Genomic DNA, 27754 nt, shown 5'->3' on the forward strand with positions numbered 1-27754 from the left:
TATGTTATTTATTGTATTTTAGTGCTACTGTACCTTTGGATTAATCTGAATTGTGGCTGCTGTGGAGTTGTCATTGTGGGGTTTTTACTGTGTGCTACTTGGTATCCGGTCCTCTCACTTCCTGGCAAATAGATGGGGAAGAAATGGAGGTAGTGACAGATTTTATTTTCCTGGGCTCCAAGATCACTGCAGATGGGGAATGCAGCCAAGAAATTAAAAGACGCTTGCTCCTGGGGAGGAGAGCTATGGCAAATCTAGATAGCATACTAAAAAGCAGAGACATCACCCTGCCAACAAAAGTGCATATAGTCAAGGCTAGGGTTTTCCCAGTTGCAATGTATGGCTGTGAAAGCTGGACCATAAGCAAGACTGAGTGCCGAAGAACTGAGGCCTTTCAACTGTGGTGCTGGCGGAGACTCCTGCGAGTCCCTTGGACCGCAAGGCAAACAAACCAGTCAATCCTAGAGGAGATCAACCCTGACTGCTCTTTAGAAGGCCAGATCCTGAAGATGAAACTCAAATGCTTTGGCCACCTAATGAGAAGGAAGGACTCCCTGGAGAAGAGTCTAATGCTGGGAACAATAGATGGCAAAAGAAGAAGGGGACGGCAGAGGATGAGGTGGCTAGATGGAGTCACTGAAGCAGTTGGTGTGAGCTTGAGTGGACTCCGGAGGATGGTGGAGGACAGGAAGGCCTGGAGGAATGTTGTCCATGGGGTCGCAATGGGTTGGACACAACTTCACGACTAACAACAACAACTGCTGTTATTTTATAGTTCAATATGTATGTAGATTTAATACTACTGTTTCATCGTATATGTTGATAACATGCTTTGCAAACCACCCAGACAGCCATATTGGCTAATGGGTGGTGTAGAAATTCAATAAAACAAACAAACAAACAAACTGCGAAATACAGAATAAATTGATAACTAGGCCTTCTCCCCATATAAAATGTGTTTGACTCTATATATGCATAGATGAAAGAGAAAGCAAAGAGTTTGAGAACCACCGTTTTTCTACCCAACCCATCATCACTATCTTTCATGTAACAGAAAGAAGTGGGAACATGAAACGTCACATTACTTAGCACAGGGGTCTCAAACTCGCGGCCCGCAGGCCAATTGCCGGGACGGGTGGGGCACAGGGGAGGGGCCCTGCAGCCTTCAAAGTGCCGGCGGCGCCTGGTCCGGCCGCGGGATGAGCGGCCCACCATCACCGCGGTGGTGGGATACTTGATGCGGCCCAGCCTCACCCAGACTCTACTTCCAGCAGCCCCCAGGTAAGTTGAGTTTGAGACTCCTGACTTAGCAGAATCCCTTGGCGATGCAATCCACAGAGTGACACTGCCCACCTTGCTGTACCAGGAGAGTGGGTCCTGCAACAGTGCAGTTCAAAGGAAACTCAAATAACACTCTGGAATGGTAGGGAAATAAAAGGGCTTGTATAATATCCTTGGCTAGGCAGAATGTATTATAAACCAGAATGTTTGCCTTTGAGCTCTGGGATGCATTTGGCTAATGCCTATAACCACAGAGGGGAAAGTGAGAGCCAACGAAAAATTCCTGGCAATCCTTCTACAACATAATCACAGAACTGGAAAGCAGAGTGAGTGAGTGAGTGTGTGTGTTGTTTCCACCTTCTGTATTTTAGGTTTGTAGAAACACAAATTTAAAATATGGCCCTTATGAACTCTCCTCTGTACTTGGTTCTGTGCCACAAAATCTCTGGAATCATTCTACAAATAATAAATGATGGCTATAAACTAGGTCTCTGCTTGCCTATCTCTTTTTCAGTATTAGAACACCTTCTCTCATTCCTGATTTCCAATTGTCCATCAAGCTCCTTTTGAAGACTTAATTCATAAGGTTTTATTGAGCTCTTCACTCTACCTTGAATAAATCTCACAGCCATTCAGAAAAGATTTGCATTCTTAAGTTTGTCTTTCTTACCAAATCTTGTTCTAAATCTCAGTGGATTCCAATAACTGTATTTCTTTGGAAGTTTTAAGCAGGAATGCAGAGATGAACTGAACTGCCAACCATTTCAAATGGTGCTGTTGCATTAGCTTGAGTTTAGCTGTATCGAGCTACTCCTCCATCGGTCTGCAGTAGGTGAATTTATAAAAATTTTAATCACTTTTATTTCTTCTTTCTGGCCACAAGAAGTTCTCAAGCTGGTTTATGGTAATAACGCAATCACAATGTGTACAACAATCAAAATTTTAAAAAGGAGAAACGCCAACTTATAGCAATAAAACGTATTTACACAAGTCAAGGGAAAACTGAAAAAGCTTAATTCCTAAGTAATGCCAACTTCAGTACAGAGACAATAGATACTACAGCAGGACTGCCTCTGATTATCTAGATGCACAAGGAGCTTCATATGAGGAAAAGTACTCTCAAGGGTATCCTGGGGCTAAGGGTTTATGAAACTTCCTAAATTCAGTCCAGTAATGGATCACTAGCCAGCAATGCAATCTTAAAACTAGCATAATAAGGTCTCCATTAGTGACTCTACTTGACAACTGTCCCACAACGTTTTAGACAAGTTTTAGTTTCCTGATGGTTCCTGATGGTTCCTAAAGGAAAGGCCCATGTAAAGAGATGAACCCAAACAGAAAGCCTAAAGATGAATATCCTGAAAACAGCCATTTGTCTGATGGGCAGGCAAAGTAAGAAGGAATACTGCTTTACACATATATGAAAGTACGATTTCCCTAGCTGTGGATCACAAAATTATATATGGTGATGGAAATGCAGCGCCAGACCACTTTTTAAAAATGTCATTATCCCATGAACACAAGGCCATCATACCAAAAGTTGTGGCTAGAGAGTAATATTTATTATTATTAATTAAAACATTTTTATATAATAACATTTAATATAATGCTATGTTGGAAACTGGGTTTTTCAACATATGAATGATGAACTCACACAGTCCTCTTTCTATAAGCTTTTACTCATTATTTCTACTAACCAGTCTTTTCCCAGGAAGCCACAAGTCAGCATAAGTCTTTTGAAGCTCCATTTGAATTCAAGCATTTTAACTTACTCCTGTGCAATTTGCATCCTAGATTGATAATCTCTGCAAGTATTGCTAAAACAGATACAAAACAGGCCAAAACTTAATCGAGAAAAGATGGAAGTGCTATGGATAGGGAATCCAGGTCTTCCGGTTACAGGATTACAACTGGTCATGGACATTATAACCTCTAAGTATACTAAGTGTACAGATTGTAACTGGAGAAGCACAGATCACACCAGTAGCCAGGAGTACTTTTTAACATCTTAGGCTGGTATTCCAGTTGTGAGTCTATTTGGAGAGGAATGTTCTTGCCTCAATTACACATGTTCTGGCAACATCCAGGCAGGACCACCTATAATGCACTGCTTGCCTTTGAAAATGGTACACAATATGGCTGGCTGAATATTAGCAGAGATAGATAGTTGATTTATATGACACCAATACTGTGCTGGCTGCACAGGTTCCTGGTGCATTTCCAAGCCCAATCTAAATTGTTTAAATTTAAATGGGCCACCTTCTTCCATATCAGACTATCCACACTGGGATAATCACAAGAGGCCTTTTTGATCATGCCATCAAGGGTGGTTCAGCTGGCAAGTACAGGGAAGAGGGTCTGTTCAACACTGGCCCTGCACCGCTGGTATCAACTTCCATTGGGGTTCATAAGGACCTTTCTTTGCTTGTCTTCGGGAAAGCTCAGAAAGGCCACCTTTTCTCACTGTCCCTCCCTTTAATCTGGATGGTTGGTTCTTTCTGGTAAAGTTTGTTCCTGTTAATTCTAATTGGTGACCTCAGTTTTTATAGAATATATAGAAACCTGTTTTTATGGATTTATTTAATTGTATCTACTCTGTTTGGTTTTATCTTGTATACCGCCTTGAAAGGCTCCCACTGTTAAAAGCAGCCAGAAGTAATGTTAGTTATAGAACATTGTTTTGTGTAACATTTGCATTCCCCTGTTGTCAATAAAGGAGGAAAACAGTCTGATATTTCTCTCTGGCAACTTTACTTGGGTGGGAGAATAATTATTTCGGCTCCTGATGCAAATGTTTGAAAAAGGGAGTGGGGAGCATATCATATAGCAGCTTCTTTCTGGGATAGCATTAACACAATTCTCACTAACTAAAGCTGTGCTGGAATTTTGCTCTTCAGTGCCAGGATTAAAAAAAGAAAGTGTGAAGCTGTGCTGAAAAGCCATTAGCCAGAAAGAGAAGGAATTTTAACACAGCCTCATTTGCAAACATAGCTTCAGAAAGCCTTATCACCATTTCAAAGGCACAGCTATACAGCAGCTGCCACACTCCTGGTGCAGCACTGTAGTGTACAACCAGAATCACAGAGAATATCCTAAGAACAGCCAGGTGCCTCCTCGATAGCTCTTTTGTATCAGAGCCAGGCAGTAGGTAGATCTGCTGTGTTTTCTGCATAATGTGAGCAAACAACATTGCCATCTAGATAAATCTTTAAGAAAGGGGTTGGTGAACCATTTGCGTAAACTCAAAGAGCAACCATTGAAAGAGATGAGGGTACAAGAAACTCAATGACAACTGTCTTTCTTCAGAAATCTTATCACGTGCTTCTTTATTAGTTAAAGATATTGCAGTGGCTATCATTATACCCAAACTTAGTAAGATGCATGTCTCCCTTAACTCAGCAGGCATAGTGCTTAAGAGCAATCATGAAAGTGCTGACTGCTTTTTATTTTAACTTCAATTTATAACTACAGTCTGGCTGGTTACTGCAATTTCACCAAGAAATCACTAACAATCTCTCAAAATATGAATACTGGAGAAACAAAAGAGGAAAAAAGAAATAAGAATTCACGGCAAACTTTGCTCTCTTGTGTAACTTTAAAGCCAGGCATAACCAAAAAAGTGCTTTATAGTACTTTTCACTTGTCTACAATCGGTAGACAAATTGTGCCATCTCATTAGCTAGTCCAAAGCTTAATATATTTGCTCCATCTGGAACTTTGCCCATCAGTCATTTTCTTTCTGTGCCATCCAAAAACCAACATGCTAGTGTGCCAGATGATCCTGCTATGGATTCCCATTTTCTTGTAAGACTGACTTATATTAAATACTCCCTTTTTCATATGTGAAAAAACAGACCAGAAAACAAACAGCAGCATCACATTGAAATATAGAATCTCACAGCAATGTTTCTATTCCTAAATTAGCCAGTGCAGCATAGTCATGGGAGTGCTGGACTGGGACCTGGAAGATATGTGTTCTGGTCCCCACCCAGCAATGAACCTCACTGGGTGACTTTGGGCAAGTCATGGACTCTCAGTTTAACCTATGGGTCCTCAAACTACGGCCCGCAGGACGGATCTGGCCGGCCATGCCCTTTCATCCAGCCCACACCGCCGCGCTTGCCATGCAGGCAGGAGCCAGTGGCTTGCTCACTCAGAGATGGTTTTGAACTTGTTGGGAGATCTCCCAGCGAGTTCAAAGCCATCTCTGAGTGAGCAAGCCGCTGTCACCTGCCTCCCCCTCGTGCGCGCACTTGCCGCTGCCTTGCAGCGCAGGCTGGAGGTGGTGGCTTGCTTGCTTGGAGATGGTTTTGAATTTGCTGGGAGAGCCCCAAGCAAGCGAGTCGCCGCACGCACCCAACGCCACCTCGCACGCACCCAACGACGCCTCACCAGCCCTCATGCCCAACCCCCCCCCTCACCAGCCCGGGTGTGTAGCTGCCGCCTTTCAACTGACCCCCTATTGAAAAAATTTGAGGACCCCTGGTATAACCTACTTTACACAGTTGATGTTGTGAGGATAAAATGGTCAGACAGACGAAAGACAGGGTATAAACGCATTGCAAAAATAAGCTGACCCATGCAAAGATGGAAGTCTGGAATGAATTTGAACTATATGCTCAACTCTAGATCCATATTTTATTGAAACATTGCATGTGTTAGTTTTGGAACAAATATTTTTGCTTTGATGATTATCAGATCTCCCTTTAATTGGAACTACGAGGAGAAATCTAATGGAACATGGACAAAAAGCAAACTAGTTATACACCAAGTGATAAGATACCAGACCAGCTAAAAGTAGTTAAATGATTGCCTCAGAGAATAATCCTAAACATTTGCTCAAACAGCACTGCATGTGGAATTATTACATCCTTGTGTTTTCTGAGCTGCAACTGAGTTTTGCAAATGAGTTTGAAATGGTGAGAACAAGATACCGGACCTCATGATGATGACACCAATGTACTTGAACTCGCTCCCACCAGCATTGTGTATCAATATTTATTTAGAACCACAGTGAAGAACTTAACTTCCCAGAAATGTACTGATGCTACTTGAGTCGATTTTTATAAACTGGTGCTGGCTTGGTTATATTTTTGATTTCTCTGTTCTAACTATCCACAGCTGTCTTTAAGTGAATTATAGTGTCTAATTGGAAATTATCTATTCTGTGTCTTTGTGGAGACAGTAGAGTAGCAATAAATACATGTTTCTAATATATTAGCTGTACAAATGAGCTGGAAATCTCATGCGAAACACTAGCACACTTACTCAGCAAATTTTAGGTTTCAGCTACAAAAAAAATTGTGGTACTTGGTTGAAATTGTGCGTGGGTATGGGGGACTATTTTTACAATATTGTATTTCTTTGATTAAAATTAGTGGAGACTAGTCACCCTCACTTTGTGGCTCCAACATCTCAATATATCTGATACTGATTTTTTCACTGACCCATAATTTTCTTAAAACAATGCCTGGCTATAGCTGAAAAGCTCAAACAGAAGCCCTAGCAAGGGTCAAGGAATGGCTGCCAACACACAAAACAGCCTTCACAAGGCAGATGACAAACTATGACTTTACAAAAATCTAAAGAAAATATTACATAAGCTAATATTCTTATGTTTTGAAATCCATAATAAACTAATTGTGAAAGCAAATAGTCAAAATTGCAGGGTCTACAGCACACCAACATCAAGAAAATCTAGAGTCTTTGCATAGATATTTCTCCCCCATGGGTTAATGCCTCCTAAAGCCTGCCATTTGTTCTATTGTTGCGCTTTGAGCAAATTGTCCCTGAGCCACTACTCCTCTTCAAATAGTGCTTCGGCAGATGCAACAGTAACTCTGATTTGCATCTGATGATCTGATAATTTACATTCAGCAACTCTCTCCCGTTTTTCCAGCCAAAGTAGAAAAAATGGATAAAAAAATCTGTTCAGAACAAAATCACACACACTCCCAACACCTACAAAACTTTGTATGTCCCCATTTGCCTTTGAACTATTATGGCTGACAGACATATACTGTCATTGTAGTGGTATGAATATAAAATCTCCTTCCTGAAAACAAATGCCTGTGAATGTGCTGTCAGAGCATTTCCACTCTGCCTTTCTTCGCCCTAAAGAGTGCAACTGGATGAAACAAGAGGAAATCCATGATCAAACCTGCCGCGGGTTTAGCCTACAGGCAGCTGGAGGGTGAGAGCCCATTCAGATTGCACCTGCCACAGCTTTCCTCCAGGGGCAAATCACAGCCTTAGAGGGGTACTTTTGTCGGGACCATGGAGGGAGGAGAAAGCCTTATCCTCCCTCCCTGTGTGCCACAGTTTCAGTCCTAACCAGGCTGCCCTACCCAGGTAAGGACAGTGATGCATATAAAAAATTCCAGGAATGTTAAATGTATGTTTACAAATTAATATATAAGGTGTGTCTTTTCAAAAGAGAAGATAAAAGACTGCCACACAGTTTGCCTTATTTTAACCCCTCATTTTGGGGGGGGGGGGGCAGGAGGAAGGTTGCCATTATATGTTAAAACATCTAGTTTTAAGATACTTTTATGTTTGGCTGCTCAATCTGACATGTTGTAGCAGGTGATAAATGCCACGCCTCAGTGAAAAGGAAGCACAGTGTTCCCTGCCTTTTGCATTGCAGCTGCTATGACTGAGGAAACATCTGCCCTCTATAATAGAGGAAGGCAATCCTGTGTCCTCCAGATGTTTGGGACTGGAACTCCCATCATTATTAACCATTAGCCATGCTAGCTGGAGATGATGCGAGTTGTAGTTCAAAACATCTGGATAGCAAGAGGTTGCCTATCTCTGATCTAAACTTGCTTGCAAAAATATGCATAGAAAGTAAAATTGCATACAGAAATCATTAAGAGAAATGCCACAAAACTATACATGCAATTCCATGCTATTTTCTTTTTCAAAAAGTTCTCTAAAGTTCAGGACAAAATGAACTTAAGATTGGGAAAAAATAAGAAACTGCAAGGTACTGAAATTAACAGATTCATCCATCACTAACTCCAGGGCTGCCCCAGCCAGTGTGATAAGCTACCTAGGAAGGCCTTGGCAGCTATAGACAGTCTATAAATACATGTATAAATAAATAATGGAATAATTTGCCAATAGTGAGATGCCCTCTTCTTATGCCAAAGGATACCTAACAAACAATTTGTATGGTGAAATTTGCCACCATCTTGTTGCTCCATAGAGAGAAGTCACATAAGCAGTTTAATTACTCTAGACCAGAAGTGGGCAACCTCCAAGTGTTAAAAGGCCACACTGCCCACATGAACCCTGCAAGGTCTCCCCTTACCTCCACTCTGGCTCAGTTGCTGTTGCTGCAGTAGCCACTGATTTTTCCACTACTACCATAGCAAAAAAGCAAGCAAATAAAGTGTGCATACAGCACATACCTCATTTGCAAGCAAAACCACATTCTCAAAAGCCTTCTAGAAATGCACTGTCCATGCATCCAGGGTCCCTCCTGACTGTTCTTATTTCATGTTCTACAGCTGAGCTTTGGCACTGAAAACAAACAAGCAAACAAACCCTGGCCAATTTGAAGCTCAACTAATCCCCTAAATTTGGATCAAGAAGCCCTGCTTCAAATCTTCTCTTTAAAATCACACCTGATGAGCCTGAACAAATCTGTCCACTCATCTGTTAAAACAGGAACCTTAGACAATGGGTTGCACCCTCATGCAAAAATTTATGAACAAATTAGATGGTATGCCAATTCATGAAGATGAAACAGGTAGCTGGAATACACTGCAAAGTAGTTTGCATATATTATCAGAAGAACCTGTGTGAATTCTGGCAAGCTACAGCCAATCCAAGTTATTAATCAAATTGAAAAGCAAAATTTAAATCTCTCTGAATCAACTACATAATAATAATCTCCCAACCTTATGCAAGCACAACAATATTAGGCATGTGGCTTTTTCAACAAGGATAGTATAATTTAGCAATGATCTGGGCCAATAAACCAAGCATGAACACAAATCTGCACGAGCATATAGCTTTGTGAAAGATTAATTTAGAAAACAGCAGTGATCCCCACTATGTCTATGCACAGACTGGGGAGACTTTGCATTTGTAATACTGCATAGCCTTTACTTGTGAAATGGGGCAAACGGGTCCCCTAGGTTCAGCTTCTTCTTGTGAACAGTACTAGCTATGTTTTCGCATGCCCTCTGGTGACTAACCCTCTCCCAGTTTCTATTTTGCTGTCCTTCCTGCTCTCCAGCCATCTTGAATTTCTGTTTACATCAAGCCTACCTTATTAATTCCTCAGATGAACCCAACATTTACACCCAAGGTCACCCCTTCAAGCTACCTTCTTGTCCTACTTTTGGGTTCCACAGGAACATCTGACTGGTTGGTGCTGGATACAAGATAATGGACTAAATGAACTTTTAGTCTTCTTATGTTCAGCCCCCATGAGACTAACCATATGGTTTCAAGTTTAACTATTGAAACAGTAATCTGTGTTGTTTCTGGTAAAACTGAACCTACAAAACACTAACCTCCCAAACCTCCATGCAAACACAAAGGTATTTCCATAACAGGTAGATTTATCTTATGAAGTCATTGTACAGCTTATGTTCTAATAAATGCCCTAAAGGGCCATAAAACTCTCTTTTTTAAACCAGGTTTTGTAATAATGCAATTCCTAAGCAACCCCACAAACAAACAAAAATGGGAAAGCCTATTTTGATATGAATATCTAGCCTACCACATGTCCCACTGAAATATTAATTTATTTATTTATATTAGCATTTGTGTACTACTTTATCTGCTAAGGCAGTGTGCAACCATTTAAAATAATGAAACTGAAAAAAGAATGTTTTAAAAGATTTAAAATGACAAATTTTAAAAGACTAAGCTGACAAGATTTCTAATTATGTAATGATATGAACATGGAATTCAGAGTTTCTTCCATTCTGTACACTTTATTTATTCATTTATTTAAAACTTTTATATGCCATTCCTTACGCATGGCATCTCGGGATGGCTCACAATCAATCTCAGGATGGCTCACAATCAAAACCTCAGATCCACAAGATTTTTTATGCGTGTACAATTTATGCAGCATGGGTAGCACTAAGGAAGCAAAACAGGAGTTTCTTTCCCTTTCACTTGCTTGTTACTGAGCTTTGAGCAAGAATTTGCACAAATTACCAGAGGAACCATGCACTTATGTTTTCTCCAGGCATTTCTAGCCTATTGGCACATAATGCGATAAATGCATCCATTCACAACATTCCAGTTACTACTTCTAAAGAAGAACACCTTTTGTTTCAGGCTGCAATGTTTTCTTGCTAATGATATGCTATTGTTTCTCCTTACTGTTAGACCATGTCAGTTTAGAGCACTATCTAGAATGTGGCTTTATGTCAATGTTTGTGACCTACTGGACAATGCCTGTGACATTACCAATGGCGTAACACTTGAGTCCACATTTTATTGTGACTTTGCACTCAGATGGAACTGAAACTAATCACTTTCAAGGAAAAATATGAAGAAGCCCCCCTCCCCCTCTCTCACACACAGGCACAGATGCACACACACACATGCACACACAAACATATCAGATTTGTTTAAGCTTGAGACTTCAAACAGCATTTCAACTAAAATGAAAATGACCAAAACCCCCTCTAAATTTGCCTTGAGATTAGCCTATCCCATCCCCTGGTAGATCCCCAGTGTCCAGTGCTTTCCAACTGTGTTCTAGGGAGTCCACATCACACTAGAAGAAAGAGAGGGGAAGACCCTCTCTTGGATGGATTGGCCATGACACAATTCACTTCGACTGGAGACTTGCAGGAATATCCTGCAAAGGCTAAAATGTAGAAGGAAAATACTTTGAACAGGTTATTTGGGCAAGTCTTTAAATAGAATTATAAATAAACACCAAGTTTTTCTCTTGGCTTAGACAGGCTACAGCTTTTAAGAACTACTACTGTAGAATACTGATTGCCCTCAGCTTTAGAAATCAGTTTCGCCCAGTTGGTGGTAAATCCCCCAGAAATGCCAAATGTCCCCTAATAGTTTCTGCCTACACAACACAATAATAATGTTTACATTAGTTTTCGACTGTCTGTCCAAGTCAGCTTGCAGTAAATGAAAACCAGCAGGGCTTCCTATTCTTAATATGTGCTCTAGTAAAAAACAAACAGGGAAGGGTAGCATAGAAACAAAGGCCAGTCTCACACTGCTGGCAATTGTATTAGCTTCTTCCTATTGTCCTCCAGTAGATTAGAATGTGCTAATCTTGCAGATTACCAGAGATTAGAATAGGGCATTGATTATCCTGTTCCCCAGTGAACTCTTACTCTGACTCCTGCACGCTTTCATTGACTATGGGCTTGGCATTGCTCATAAGCACAAAGCATATAGGTAGACTGCTACGTATATGTGTGTGGGGGCAGGGTGGAATTTACTTACTAGTGCCCTTCATTAGCTAGAATTCATCTGCACAGGAGTTCTGTACAAGATCAGAGCCTATGCTGAGTTTAGGCTTTGAAAGGTTTAAGAAAATTACGTAACTGTGACATGGGAGCAGGGAAGCTCTGAATCCTAATGTAACAGGATCAGGGTGAACAGAGGAATCGGGAAACATCCTCCAGGAATCAATTTGGGATTGATGGGAGTTGTAGTCTGAAAGAACTAAAGATTATCAGGTTGAGGAAGGCTGGCCATGGGCAACTGGGTGATCCTTCTCCTTGCTGTAAAATAGAGTGAGACCGATGGGAGCAAGGCTGAGATGCTGGCACTCATGTCAAAATAAGCTTTCATATCTGCTTACCTTATATGTACAAGTTTGCAGCCATATCAGTAGGAAATATAGCACAACAGAATCCTCAAATTCACTAGAGAAACAGATGTTGGAATAGGGTATTTGTGCTAATGCAAAAAACAGTAGGCTTGGAATAGAGGTTCAAATTCTAAAAGTCTGGAAAAAAGTAGTCCAGGACAGTGGTTTTCAACCTCCAGTCTGTGAACTGGGGCCGGTCCGCAGGAGATATCCTGCCAGCCCTTGGGGAGGCGGAGGGGAGCACATCCTGCTCACTGTGGCCCAGCATGAGGACTGGGGCTGTGCTCCACCACCTCTTCCTTGGTTGGTATTACATTTGTGGGGGGTGTGGCGATGCGGCTGTGGAGGAGGCAGGGAGGGGAGAGACGGTTCAGTGGGAGTCGGCTGGGAGCCACACTGCACTGATTTTGGTATTTGGTTGGCATTTTTTTGTTGTTCAGTTTCTGGTTGTTTTGGAGGATTTTCTTGTCTGTCTGTCTTTCTTTTGGTATTGTGTTTGGAAACTAATGCACAGAATACTGTATTATGTGTTCGGTGCTTTTTGTTCCTGTCTCAGAGGTCACCAAGGTGATTTTCCTGTTTTCGCTGGTCCCCAGCTGCGGAAAGGTTGAAAACCACTGGTCTAGGAGACTGTGGCAAAGCGGTTAAGTTTTTGTACAGGCAGAGCCCAACACAGGGCTAAACCATTAGTGAAAAAAGCTCCTTAATGCAATCCCTTCTGTCATCTCTTGCATCCTCTACTATAGAAAAGAATGGAGGGAGACACATTTGAATTTCTGTTACTGATAAACATCCTACTCTGCAATACAAACGAACTGATAGAGGTAGTAGGTAGCAGCCAGATCTCTGGTTTTGCTTGTACATGATGCAGCCCAATCCAGTGCATGTTTTCTGAAGGACATCCTACTGATGCTACCTTGAAAGTAAGTGCATACAGGATTGGAGCCTCAGACAGAAATGCTATGGTTTGAATAGATTCATCTGTCCAGGAGTCACTGAGCCAAAGCCTAATATCTTTATCCACTTTTGTTTTAGGCAAAGCTCTTATTCTCAAGAATAGTTGTTTGCTCAATTGGAATAGTCTGTGGGAAAGCTCCCCAGCTGCATTATGTCTTTACTGCATTCAGAGTGTTATAGGAGAGCAGGGGGGTAGGGCCAGAAATTAGAGAAGCTGTGGTTGTGCAGGCACAGATCTACAGGTTGGCTGCGTGTCAGCTGAGTGCTGATTTAGAGCTGTTTGTGTTATCTCTACTGAGGTGCAGGAGAGCCACAGAGGGTCCACTTCAGATGTGAACATTTGCTACTGTAATTACAGTGAAGGTACTGGGGGAAGCATCAGCACCAAATTAACTTAAATGAAGGTTTACCTCCAGATACTATTTTAGAGTTGATTTGCACTTTATGGGACAACAGATATGTACCATTTTCCATTAGGATTTGCCACAGGGAACATGTAATATGTAAAAAAGAGTGGAAGATATCTGTCCTTAAGCATACACAGTTTGATTGGGTTCACACAACATGACAACCCCTTGTGGGTGACAAGCCACAGTCAGCTGTCATGTTTTGTGAACTGTTTCCCCTAGAGTGGCTTGCTGGAAGGCAATAACCACCCTGGCAAGCCATGGGTTGTTCTACAGTGTTTTTGTACTCACAGGGGGTTCTCATGTAATCTGCCCATGGGTAACCAAGCCCATCATGGGTAATGGGAACCAGCCAGGAAGCTGCTTGGCAAAACCAGCTAAACCCTCTGGTTGTTCTTGTTAAGTTCTCCTGGGTCAATGCCAAGTGTCCACAAGAGCCTGTCACTGGCTGTGTGTCTCCCCCACCCGCCCTGCCCCATGGTCATGAGTTGTCTACCCTCATTATGGCTTGACAACCAGATTTCACAGCCATTCATTTGGACCGGTCATGACAGCCCTTTCAGATAACCCAAAGCAGCACTTGAAGGAGCTATCCATGATTGCAAACCTATTTTTTTGTGGGAAAACTCCCAAACATGTGTCAATAATTGCACCACATATATATTGTTTTGGGGTTTTCAAAGGTATACACCTTAGTCCTTACAAAGATCTGAAAATGGCACCCTTACTTGGGCACTGTCCAGGGACATACCTGCTGGCAAAGTACAACAGGTACTAACCTCGACATTGACCCAGAGAGGCTCCAAATATGCTTTTTCCTCCCTTTGGTTTGGTTTGACAAATGTCAAAAAGTAAGCTGTCAAAGCAAACCAGAAGTGTAAGTGATCTGTGCTCATGAAAACATGGTGGTGGGGTTTACACTGCTTTTGTAACAAGATTTTCTTTTTCTGAGAGGAACTCCAATGTCCTCAGGATGATATCACTTTTCTACTTCTTCTCAAGATTCTAGGTGCTAGGAAACATGGCATTTTGGCAGCTTAGTATTTTGACAATTAATATGCAAGCATCAGTGTATATATAACTGAAGGGAAGGCCCTCTCCAAAAATAAAATGTTCTTAAAGTGCTAATTGTCAAAATGCTGGTTCCTTTTATAAGATGTTGGCTTGTACTTTTCCATGTTCAAAGCACATGCAGCACTTGAAATCTGCATATGTCTTTATCCAAAAACACTAATTAGCCCTGCTTTAAAAAATTCTACAAGGAAACCTGAATTTTGACACCTGTCAAAACTCCCTGGTGCGTCTTGCATCATTAAAAAGGTGCAAATCTCAGTCCTTTCACCCCCAAGTTTAAAACATGAGTAGTGAACCAGTGACAGCTGCTCCAATGTGCTGCCTGGGCACTTTGAAGAGCTGTTGTCACTTTGAGGATCACAAAGAGTGATATTTGGGGGGAAATGAGTGGGAAAGAGAAAAAAGCAACAGCAACTGCAAAAGGGGTTACAGTTCACATGGGAAGGGGAGTCAATAATGGTTCTGCTGCAGAGTCCCCTGAGAGATCCATGGGAGTACTAAGCAAAGAGGAAGGGAGAACAATCCATAGTGAACCCAATCATCTGTCAGGAGTACCATGTGTGGTTGCACAAACAATTCCCACTGTGTAACCTCTTTACACAAGGAGTTTCCATGTTGTGTGAACTCACCAACTACCACTGAATATGAGAGAGATACCCATACTAAAATGAGGTCAACCAATTCTTCCTTTCATTTGGGCAGCAAAACTTCTATAGTTGCATGCAAAAATGAGCATGGATCATGGTGCTGGTGAAGTGTTTAACTTGGGAATATTGGAAACTTTCACCAGGTAATGGCATATCTGTGTGCACCAATCCAAGGGCTAATTGTCATATCTAGATCATCATCTTCATCACCATCGCATTGTGTTTATACGCTGCCTTTTTTCCTCCTGTGAGGAAGTGGCTTATATAATTTTTAAAAACTCTTTCACTTAAAACTAACAAAGCTTAAGCCTCACCTAAGAACAAGAACAATGAGAAGCATTACTCAGGAAAGAATTCCAGAGGGCAGAAGTTACCACTGAGAAGACCCTGTCATCCTTACTGATCCTAATGGAGGACCAGTGATTGGGTTTCCAGAGGTTCCCAAATCATGGACAGGTTCAAAGACATGTAGGCACTCTTTCAAATAACCTGGACTCAAACTGATACATTAACCAGATAGCACACCTGAAAAGACATAACAGGTTTCCTCTAGGAGGTTCCTATTAAACTTTTCTAGTGGTCTGTGCCCTCTTATGATCATGAAGGGAAGGACCCCTTGCTGTTTCCATTAAGCACTGAATTCTAGTCATAGAAAATAATAATACTCAAGTTCAAAATATCTAGCACTCCATTGTATGAACAGGAGCTGAAGGGGTCTCATTTTGTTGAGGCCCCACACAGGAAACTCTTTCATTCACACATGTGCTCCAGACCAGTCTTGGTAATCTCTCTTTTAGGGGTTTTTGAGAGAAAGGTCAAAATCTGCTTGATGCTGTCAGTGGAATACATGGGAGGACAGAAAAAAAGTCAAGGAAAAAGGTTCTACTACTGAATCGTGAGAGAGTCACACTGTCTAGCTGAGAGTGATTGTGTGAGGCAGACAAAACAAAGATATGACTCCACACACAGCTCAGATCAGTGAGCAGCATATCATAATCAACTCTGTCATTACATTGGAGGAAGTCCCCACACTACTAGGACTGCAAAAGCTCATTTTGGAATATTATAGTTCCTCAAGGAATAATCCAGTACACATTGTAAATAATGTTAGAAACATACCACTGTATTGTAATTGTAGAAATATGTAATTTCTTGCCTGAGAAGTCAAGAAAAGCATGAGAGCACAAGACAGCTTTAGAAAGAAAATAGACAGTGCTCATTTTTACATGATGAGTGAGGTTTCTGTGTACAAATTCCTACTGAAACCAAGCTACTACAAAACTGGAAAGGACAACCAAACATCCCACCACCAGGGTTTCTAAGGACCCTGAAAACAGAATAGACACGCAGCAGACCATGGTCACACCTGTTAATATGACTTGTTGAGGAGGATATTTCATAACCTTCTGACAAGACACTTAGTACAGTTTCCAACCAACCTGCTTTAAATCTGAAATGCTTTTTAATCTTTTAATGCTTTTTAAAGAGCATTTGAAAATGGCTAAAACTCATGCAGGAGACCTACATTGTATCAAATGTGTGAAAAATGCCAAATCTTGTTCTGCCTTGTGCCTGTACCAAGAATTTGCCTTCTGTCTCAACAGTAACTGCTGTCATAAAATCATCAGAGAAACTAGGCCAACTAGAACAAGGATCAGTGGCTACCATTAACAATGCCCTGCACTGCTCTGACTGGCTGGGTTCACACAACATGGCAAATAACCCTGTGCTGTTTCCACAGCATGCAGATTTTTGCCCCAACTTACCAGTCAAATGTCAAGTGGTTACTCAGGCAGCCCTATGTCAATGCTCCCCACTCCATCCTCTTGGTCTTCCCACGAGTCCCAGCAGCTCCCAAAGCAAAATCTCCATCGTTTCCCAGTTCTTGCCTATGAGCTGCAGCAGGCTCCTCCTAACTGGTCTGCTGCAGTCCTGAGGCAGATTCTCCTGTTCCCCACTGAAGTGTACCTGCTTCCGAGCTGCTCCAGCACCCACGGAGGTTTTTATTAATGAAAATAAATAGTTTGACGGTGATTTCCTTCCTTCTCTCTCCGTGTATTTTCACACTATCTTCCCATTTCCAAAAGTAAATAGAGAGATAGACACATCATTCAGCCAATGGGAATAAAGCAGTCAATTACTCTTCTGTTGCTGGGATCTAAGGGCTAGAAGTGGCCACTTTTACAGCTGCTTTGCCAGGGGACTCTCTGGTATTTCCATACCAACAACGGTAAAATGGCAATCCTGAGTCTGGATGACTAAAGAAATCATGCTGAAACATGGAAACCTCAGAACAGATTGATTCTCTCCATGGTTTCAGAAAAGTAATCATACAACACAGAAACTCCAAAACCGGAACAGACAACACAACCAACCCACAATGGTAAGATTTCACCATGGCTTCCCATGTCAAGTGAACCCATGAATTACAACCAGCAGAGTGGCTGACAACAAAAGGTTTCCTTCCACTTTCTCAAGTTCCCACTCTCACACCCCTCATAACTTCAAAGTGCATGTTCCCATACCAGGAAGGGCTACTAACTTCACAACTCTGTGTGCACATACTTTTCATCTGAATGAGCAGGACCTTACAGATAAGCATACAGCTAGAACTGTGTTATCCTGTTTGCCCTGGCCATTTGGTGTCACAATCGTGCAATTCAGCATGTCATTTTAAAGGAAAAAACCCCCTCTATATAATCCTTTCCTTGAAATGTATTTTTACTGGCTTTAGTGTCACTATTCACAAGTGGGGCAATGAAGGCCAACGCTGCTTTTATTTGCTTCTCACAAATGGTTAGGTTATGTTGCCAGCAAACTAATTCAGACCTCACATTTATATGAATTAGCATTTGGCAGTGAAAGTCCCAATCCTAACTCAAAAATAAGACCAACTGATTTCTGTGTGGTTTACTTCCAAGTATTGGTGTTTGGAATTATAGGCAAAGTTCTGAAACACCAGTGATACAAACATATTCTCCATCGCCATAAGAGAAGTAGGGTAACATTATAAGTCCAGTAAATGGCTTCATTTCCATTAATATTAAATGTTAAGTTAGTTGTTTTATATGGAAAACTGAAACAGCAGTGTGACCCCCCTCCACTTGTGTTAAGTTATACTCAGTTCCTAGATACTGGATCTGGAATACATAAAGCCTACAACTATTCATTATTTGTCTTTCTTTATGAAATCGGTGACTGGGTTTGGGCAACATGCTAAGCCACTAAGGCTTCAAAACCATGGTGCCTATGAGTGTTGTGCTGTGCAAACCTGGTACCCCCACTCCCAGCAGCATGGCTCCACTGTGACTCTGAAGGCACCCCAAAAACCCATTGCTTGTTGTAGGGTTTCATACCCCGGGACTGCTGTGTCATTGGAACCCAAGTAAAATGTCATACCCTAAAAAAGTCACTTGGCCTGAGCAGGAGAAGGGCATGCCACTCTTTCTAAACAGCTCAGAACAAGGATAGGCACTGTCACTGAGCTCTTCTGGAGGAACTCAGTATCAGCATACCGGCCAGTGGAGAATTGTTCCAGCTGGCCTGTTGGAATGGTCTTCTCTTTCCTGCTGTTTCCACCTCCCATTTTTGGCCACAGCACTGGGAATGGCAGGAGACGGGGCTCCCTCCTACCCAGCCGTCCTATTCCAGATGGCAGGGAATGGCTGACAACCCTCCTGCAAGGATCAACACTGGCAGACTTCGCTACTGCGTGCCACCCCCTCAAGCCCCGTTTGGGGCATGAGGAGGCAGTGCACAGCAATGCCACTGGGTGTCTATCACATACTGTTCCTTTGAGCCCCATGCAGAACTTGAGAAGATAGCACACAGCACTGCCCAGAGCTCCTGCCAAAGCTGGGAAAGAGGGCTTGCAAGCCTGCTTTGCCAGCACCCGCAGAAACACTACAGCTGCCGGCCAAAAGGGCCAGTGGCTGCACTGGAATGGGATGAGTCATGTTCTGCTGGGAATGCTCCATCTTCGCTTGCCAGTAGGAGCACCCTTCCACTCCGGCTGGCAAGGCTCTCATTAGCCAAAGCGTGGGGCTGGCTCTGCTCCAAGCAGGGGGGTGCTGCTGTGCACTGACTCGCCAAGCCGCCATTGGAAAATGTATGCATAATGGGAAGATATGCTGTATCACCCAACTGCACCACTTCAACAAAAATAAGACATGCCAGTCTAAAGATCACATTAACAAAGCTATCAAAAACATGCAAGCCCATAAATGTGTCACAGGAAAGTTAGTAGAGCTGCCAGCAGTAGGAAGGAGAAGGGATCTATTGTTTACATGTCTCTTACCATACGATATGCACTTGAGTATTATGCATGAAGGTTCTATCACAAATGAGCCAACAGTTAAGACTGGCACTTTCAAAACAGTATTACCTGGGCACACAACGTACATAGTACCATCTTGGAAGTAACGCCCCCCCTCACCACTAAAACATTGAAGGCTCAGAACAGAAGCAGAGGAAGCATCAGCTGGATTCTCAGTTTGGCCAGCCAAAAGTTTATGGCCAACCCTGAAATGGGATTAGACTTTGGTCAATACTCACTCACAGTTAAAAGTGACTTCTGGGAGGAAATGTGGCTTTAGCATTGGCCACATTAGAGCAAGAGAGTAATCCATACATTTTGCAGATACAGTACTAGATCAGGACAATCTTTACAGTATTAGATTTAAAAGGAATGAGTGGTGGAGCACTTGCTCTGCCACATTTGTTTTACTGTCATATGAGGGAGACTTCCGTGTTCTTTATTTCATGTCAAGATTTATCTGAAATTACACTCCCAAAAGGATCTTTCGGTGACCAGAATCCAAAGGTGAGGTGGGTTAAGATTGTGCACACGGTTACAGTTTTGCTTCCTTGTTTTGCTGAGGTAGTTCCCACAGCTGAACAAAGAAATCACTGTGGTGTGAAAATACAGTGTTTCTCCAGGAGTAAGAAATGTGAGGGCATAATCAGAATGCACGGTTCACAACCTATATGCACAGATCTCTTCCATGCATATGCATCTTCCCTCTAGATCTCAGCATCTCTTTGGAGCATCAATGTCTTCAAAGCAGGTAGCAGAACTAGAGTGCATTTTCTAAGTTCATAACATACCATGTACACTAATGCTGTCTTTTCACTATTCATACAGCAGGTATTTGGGATCTACATGGCACACATAATATACAATGATATACTTAAAATTCATCCTTACAGCACTTTCTGATGTGCTAAGTTATACACAGCTTTACCCCAAACTTCCCTCCTCTTTCAATGTTTGTAGTAGCACAGGGGAGTTAACCTTTTTATAAGGTACAGAGAATATCTGCTATGAGTGCTAGCTTTAGGTTTTTTAGAGTCCTATCTTGCACAAGACACCTTTATGGGCCCTCTCCGTCAGTGATTTTACCTTTCTTCCCCATGGTCACCCAGCTGCAATTGCTCCTCCTCTTCCTGCTTCTCATCATTACCACCATGGTAGAAATTGCTTTGATTCCAGATCCCAGTTTCACTGAAATACTGTTTAAGACAGTTTGGTCTCTTTGATATCAAGAGGCCTAAGTCAATTTAATCCACATACTCTGGCATAGCAGCACTATGGTTTGTATATATGTTGTATATATATAATTGACAATATATATAAGCCCTATTCAGAAGTTTATGCCTGCTCTGAAGACACAATATCAGTGTCAAACACACCCTCACCTAGGGCATCATCTATATCAGTCTGAAGAGGGCCTAACATGTATAGCTATATATATGCACAGGCCCCCTAAAGCCAACCAGCTTCAAGGGGGTAGCGCTAGCCATACAGATTCCCGGAAGCCCCTTCAAACATTTGGTACCCATGTGTATCCAATGCTGAACAAGGTTTATGGTCCAAAGGTAATGATTACATCTCCTTCAATCAATTATTCCATGGAAGAACAAGATAAACTGAACACTGGCATCAGAAGCTGCAATTATTATTTTTTCTTTTTTGAAAAAAAGAAATTATTAGTATTTGAGGTGGGAAAGACTAAATGTTATACAGTATAGCACAACACAGCTTAACTATGGGCAATAATAAACCACTGTGTGCATATTATGGCACAATTACATCATGTAACATTCTGTTCCTGTCCCCTGAATGTAACCCTAGATAGATCAGATAATGGGACCAGAGGTTTTATTCTTAACTTTTCTACAGAATGTTTTAAAGAGTGCAAGGAGGGAAGCTGTAATAAAATGATAGACAGAAGGCATAGTCTATCCACCTTTTCAAATATTTGTATTATTTTCAGTCAATCTTTGTTTTCTTTATGACCAACATACCAGCAGAAAGCGGAAACAGGCCCTCTTCAGCATGTCTGAAATAGGCTACCAAGCACACTGAAGCCAATCAGAAGTGCCTTGCATTGTGTGATGAGACACAAAAGACACACTGTTTGAGAAGTTCCAAAAGAAGGCAAATTCTCGCAAGCTAGTCCCCCCCCCCCGCCCGTCAAAAACTGAATGTGTCCCTAACAAAGGCTTGATCCAAATCCATGGAAGAGATCTACTGCTTACAGAAAGATAACATTCATCTACTGAATTCCAGAAAGACTCTCCTGTACCCTTACTTTCCCATCTCTCCTTTTATCTTAATCTGACTTATCCAAAATTCATTATTTTCCACATTCTTTACACAAAACACAGAGATGAAAAACACCATGTAGGTACATATGCTGCTGAACGATAACCATGATGAATGAATGAATTTTGGATTAACTCAGAATTTTAAATGACCCACTTCTGTAAAGATAATGGGTTTGGAGGTTAGCAGAAGGTGATTCTAACCCTCATAAGTCTTTCATCAGCAGAAAGTTCATACATTTAGGAAACCCATCCTCATGCAGTCATCATAAATCAAACAATGGGATTTCGTCCTTAGTTGATTTTCCAAAGAATAGAAGTAGGAACCTTTAATTATTATTGTCAGTACAGTGTATTTTGCTCATATATTAAACAAAAGAGTTTTCACAAGAAGAGGTGAATGGATTTTATTGAACAGACACTGCAACCTTAAGGGTGGAATCCTATGCACATTTAGAAAGAGGGAAAAATCCTTCAACTTCTGGTATTCCTCAGCCAGCATGGCTGGCTAGGGAATGTTGAGAGCTGTAGGGCTTTTTCTGTCTGCCCTTGCATAGGGTTGCCCTAAATAACTGATATTTCCCATAAAAGGTTCCAGTTATAAAAGCACAGCTTGAGGCAATTCTTTTTAATTGCTCAGAAGAAATGATTATTTTTTTCTAGGCTCCACTTACATCCACACCCAGTTGGAATTTACCATAAAAGGTGTTAAAAATACATGTGGCACTCCCCACACAAACCCCAAATTACTAAGAATGCATTCCCATTAAATTGACAAGAGAAAGATATAAACATGCAAAGTAAGAACAAATAATAAGGAAACAGTATTCAAACTCTTTAAAGGGCATTTTTATTTTAAGGGATTTTTTTTCTATTGAGCCATCTCCTTTTAAACCCCATATCAATAATATGCATATAAAACTACTACCCGTGCAACAAAATGAGTTACAAAAATGCCTCTCCAACATAGGTGGCTCTGCTAAATTTCATTCTGCGTACTGCAGGAATACCAAACTAAACGACGAAGTATTTGCAGAAAAAAATTGCTCATTTCCCTTTGTACTGTGCCGATCCCAAATGCAAGCTCAAGTTATTTTGTCACACACTTCCTTATCTAAATGCATTTGCTGCACAAACATGTCTACCTAGAAGTCCCATTGTTTTCCATGGGGCTTACTCCCAAGTACGGGAGTAAGGGATGGCCGTGTTAGGCATAACCGTCGCCAAGAAAAACTAAAGGAAACTCAGAAACTGACAACTCAAGACAGCAACCAAATTACTTTCAATGTAATCTTAATCGTTGTTGTGCTTTTAGACTTGACTGCCATCAGCGTGTCTCCAGAAACTTTCCTGAAATTCTTTAAGTCTCACTCTTTTGCTGGAGTATTTCAAATCATGAAGCAAAAGTAATCCCAGCACAAGATTCAACAAAGAGTCAACAGTATCTGTGCACTGAAGGGTGGCTGGAGGGAGTTCACCATTTCTTCGCTCTTTGCTTAACAAAATCCAACTGCTCGGACATGACATCATTCCTCGCAGCCCGGGATTCCACACTCACGCTGACATGTAATTCGGAGTAAATGCTACAGAAACCCCCCCCCCCCGCACAAAACACAAGTTAAAGGGAGAACGGGAGGAAGGAAGAGGGACCAGCAAAGGGAAGACTCTCATTACCTGACAGATGAAGTATTTTCCTTTCCACGCCATGCTTGGTTTTGTATTTCCCAGACAAAAAGGTCGTCCTATTAGCTGAGGCACTGCAAAACTAGCGAGGGTTAGTCTAATACCTGCTGTGCCTCCCACAGCGCCTTCGCATGACCTTTCGCAGCACAGATTGCAGCCCAAATGATCGCGGAGGGAGCCCACAGACCGGCTGGGCCAGTTGTCATGGAGATCCCTCGCTCTCGCCCTTTCTCTCACACCAGCGCGCTCTCCCTCCACACACACGCACACAAGTCACAATCCTGGAAGGCATCCATGGAGCAGCGTGCCTTTTCATCCAATTTTTTTTCCTCGCCTTCAAGCATTCCGCCCCTCCTCCTCCTCCTCCATGACTCCCTCCAAGCCAGGCCAAGACAAGGCACTCTGCTCCGCTTTCAAATTGATTATTGCAGCAAGGGAAAAGATAACGCCTTTTCAGTAGGTGACGTCAGGCTGGAGGTACTTTCCATTGAGGAAGGGAGCTGGGACAGGTTGGATTGAGAAATGTTATTATGCAACCCCAAACGGCCTGCCATGGCCTGAGCGTGCGCTCCTGTGTGTGAGCGTTATCTGACATTTCGCATTTGATAACTTAGCTCCGAGATGGATGCCATGAAATACAATAGCTAGCATTGCAGGGCTGGAAAATTACTCTTAGGACAAGACTCACCTTGTTTAGCGCTACACATTTTGCGAAAGGCTTAAATTCTGCAGATACTCCTTGTCACCGGGCAGGGTGTCCTGGGTTCTTTCATCCTTCTGCAGTGAAGAAGAAAGGCATCAAGAGTGAGACGGGGCTGTGAAATGACACGCAGTCATCTGTTCTCCCAAAAGTTTTCCTATTTCCAGGGCATATCATTCAGTACAGTGGGAATGTTATCCCGACATTCCCCACCAGTTAACCATCCATTCACCTCGGCTGCACCTGGTTAGTTTGTCAGTTGTTCAGGTCAGTGAAGTGACTGTGACTTGGGCTTGCATAACAAGGCACAAAGGGTCTGTTATCTTTTGTTACTAAAATGATTTCATTACAAATATGCAATAAATAAAAATTAAAGGGGGTTGCTACACAGAACACTTCTGAATACATCTCTCTTGACTTTTTAGTTTTACTGCACAAGCTGAACTGTCCATCTCACATTTTTTCATCTCTGGCATTTGACAAAACCCCACATATAACTCAAAAGAACTAAGAAATGCATACATTCAGCCAAAAACTGTGAATTGGTGTAATCATCATTTGTTTGAACTAGGATTTTCAGACATGTCTTAGTAGACTGATTGTATCCACCACTGGATTTTACAGTAAGCCTTGGCAAGATGAGATTTTTCTATTTACCATGTATATTTTTGGCATAATAAGTTTTACTGGATCAACATTTCAAAAATAGTAGACACAACAGTATTCAAAGGGCCATTATATGCAATTCTGGTATTCTTAAATAAGAAATATTTATTCTGTGGGACTCTTAATTTTCTAGAAACTTGTAAAATATAATTCTATTCATAATACAAAATTCAGTTCATAACAGACATGACATTAGTGACTGTATGGTTCTCTGTTTAAAAATGAATACTATGAAAATATTTTAAAATGCCATTTCATGTTTGTGATAATAAAATACAAAATTCTAGGTATGGATACAGCAGAACTTTTCTTATGAATACATAACTCCAATACATCTCTATTCCAGGACTATTTCAACATTTTAAAAAATAGACTTGATGCTTTCTGTTTAAATTATACAAGTATTTTTGTTTGTAAACACATAAAATGTATTGTTTCCTATTTCAAAACACAAAGTGGTGTCCACAAATGTCTGGCAGCTACATACCATGACAAGTTGGGTATAGTGTTCAAAAAGAATCTTGTGTGTGTGTGTGTGTGTGTGTGTGTAAGTGTAATACATATATATAAATAGAAAGGTTATAGCTATGGAAATAAAAGGATTCCTTTACATTCTCTTTGAATTCAGTAGGAACTTGAGCCGGAATTTAAATGGGAGCAGAAGCAAACTAAACCCTTTAAACATTAAGATAGGACTTTGGAGACTTCCTTCTTTGGCAAGTTAATTGAAGACAGTCGGTGAAGGGTTTAAAAGCTCCATATAAAGACTCAGAAAATCTGTAGGTTTCTTGGTTGTCCTTTGTGAGCAACATACGCAACACTCCCCCTAGTGGCTATTATGTAGTAGTGCAGCAACCAAGTTCCAAAAGACCCTCTCCTGTCTTTCTCTGACGTTGTCGACCAGCTCTGACAGGACCATAGAAGCCCGAACTTTTCATACAGCATTTTTCAAGAAATGTAGACTATCACAACCGCCCTAGATTCTTTCTTTATCTCTTTAATCTGGTTCCTTTAAAAGGAAAAACCACCTAACTCCTAGACGGCGTCCTATGGCTCAGAACAATGCAGCTCTCTGGTGCCTTTCCTGGACTTACTGCAGAAGTGTCTTGCCCTTTGGTTTTCTTCTCACACACCGACCTGATTCACCACCTTCCCTTGTCTAGCGGGGGAATAAGGATGAATCATCTCTGCCTCTCAACTATGCTTGGGCCATCATGAGCTCAGATTGAGACACATCACCTCATTATTATAAACTGTCAACAGTCTTCCGTCAGTTCTTAAGAGCACTGTCTCAAGCCAACACACTCTGATAGCTTTACTCACAGAAATCTCAAGAGTCAAGAGACACAGAACTGGAAAGGATTCTGAGGAACTTTCCAGACCAGCCTGCTCCACAAACATATCATGACATATTTGTGTTTCCTTGTCACCAGAGAATATCTCCTGCAGTAATTAACCCCTGTAATTAGGCAGGGTGCCCATACACAAAAAAGCACAATAGGAGACCCCCCTGCACCATGAAACATGCTTCCACTTCTTATTGCATTGTGGCTGAAGAAAATACAGTTTGCAGGCTAGAGCACTGTTTGGACACTGTATTTGCACAGCATGTGGTAAAGCTGCACCCTCCAGCCACCTCTGAGAAGAGCAGGTTGATCCTGATCCTCAGGCCCTCCCAAATGTTTACATGAACAGGAGCCTAGAAGTTGAGGAAGCCTGTTCTGGCAATTTTGGGAGAGAGCTTGGAGGGGGAAAGGATAAAGATGAACCCCTTCGTATTTTGGGAACTGGTGTGAGCAGGGTTTAGTGCATGTGGTAAACCCACCTCCAACTCTGTGGTTGATTTCTGGATCCCACCTCAAAAATTCTGCATATTTCCTGTTTCTCCTAAATGAGCAGCATATTATTTAAAATCATTTTCAGGCAGCTTAAGGGTAAAATCCTTCCAAGGTGGCATACAGAATGTAAACCATACAAAAATATACAAATAGGCAATAAATCTGCTATAAAATACCAAAAAACCCAAATTACACTAATAAAATATGCAAGCCACAGATTAAGGGAAAAGCCAGCAAATCAGATGAGTCTTTACAGCTTTCCTCAAGACTGCAATGGCAGGGCCTGATGACCCTCTGATGTGGGCAAATTCCAGAGTGAGGGGTCACTGCTGAAAAGACCTTTTCCCTTATAACACTCGTCCTAGCAGAGTTCCTTTTCCAGTGAGGTAGAGTGTACTTTTATATCAAAGTACTGGAGTGCCAGTGCTATGGTAGACTAAATTTTGGATTTGATGAATACAATTTTCTTCCATATGAAGAAGTTTTTCATCCTTGTTTTTCTGATCCTGAGTCAAAGAGTTAGTGTTCATTTCAGGGCTTGGTTTGTTTGACCTGTTTGGTCTCGGCCATGGATACTAAAGGGCTGGTTTAAAGCCAAAGCTGTCGGTACAGCAGGGGCTGGCACTCCTGATTCTGGGGTCATTGCTGTGAAGTGCTGGAGGAACTTGAAGCCGGCTGGAGCTGGAGCTGGCTTAGTGTAGGCAGATGCAAAGAGACTATGCAGAGCCTGGGTCAGTGCATCTGGGTCTGTTGCCCTTTGGTCTCGTTCTCACAATAGGCCGGAGAGTACACTGCTCTCTTTCTCCTAGTCTTTTCATAAAGGCCTGGCAGTGGATACAGGAGTTCAGCCTCTCCCAGACAAAGGGTGGTTGGAGTATCTGGCAGTTAATGGTATCTTCCTGCTAGATCAAATGCAATATTTGAAGAACTTGGTGTCCATGTGCCTTGAAGGGCAATGAAGAAAATAGGGGTAAAATTCAGAGAAGATGGGGAAGGAGGAGAAAGAAATATCCCAGGAGAGGACAGCAAGATTTTTAAAGAATGTTGCAGTGTCGTGGGAGAACAGTCCAAGTGCT

At 41.8% G+C, this 27754-nt stretch overlaps 1 protein-coding gene across 5 annotated transcripts in view; it reads right to left on the reverse strand.

The window, feature by feature from the left end:
• DENND2B (DENN domain containing 2B) overlaps positions 1-27754 on the reverse strand; it is a 157463-nt gene that overhangs the window by 116954 nt on the left and 12755 nt on the right. For 3 of the 5 annotated variants that reach the window (XM_044425931.1, XM_044425930.1, XM_044425927.1), the window contains exon 1: positions 23466-23862. The gene's annotated coding sequence lies outside the window, so the exon portion shown is untranslated. Of the gene's footprint in view, positions 1-23465; positions 23863-24162; positions 24252-27754 lie in introns of those variants that run through there. The other 2 variants (XM_044425932.1, XM_044425929.1) reach the window with 1 other exon arrangement.

This window comes from Varanus komodoensis, unplaced genomic scaffold (genome assembly GCF_004798865.1).
Source record: "Varanus komodoensis strain SLA01 unplaced genomic scaffold, ASM479886v1 scaffold16, whole genome shotgun sequence".
Classification (NCBI taxonomy): domain Eukaryota; kingdom Metazoa; phylum Chordata; class Lepidosauria; order Squamata; family Varanidae; genus Varanus; species Varanus komodoensis.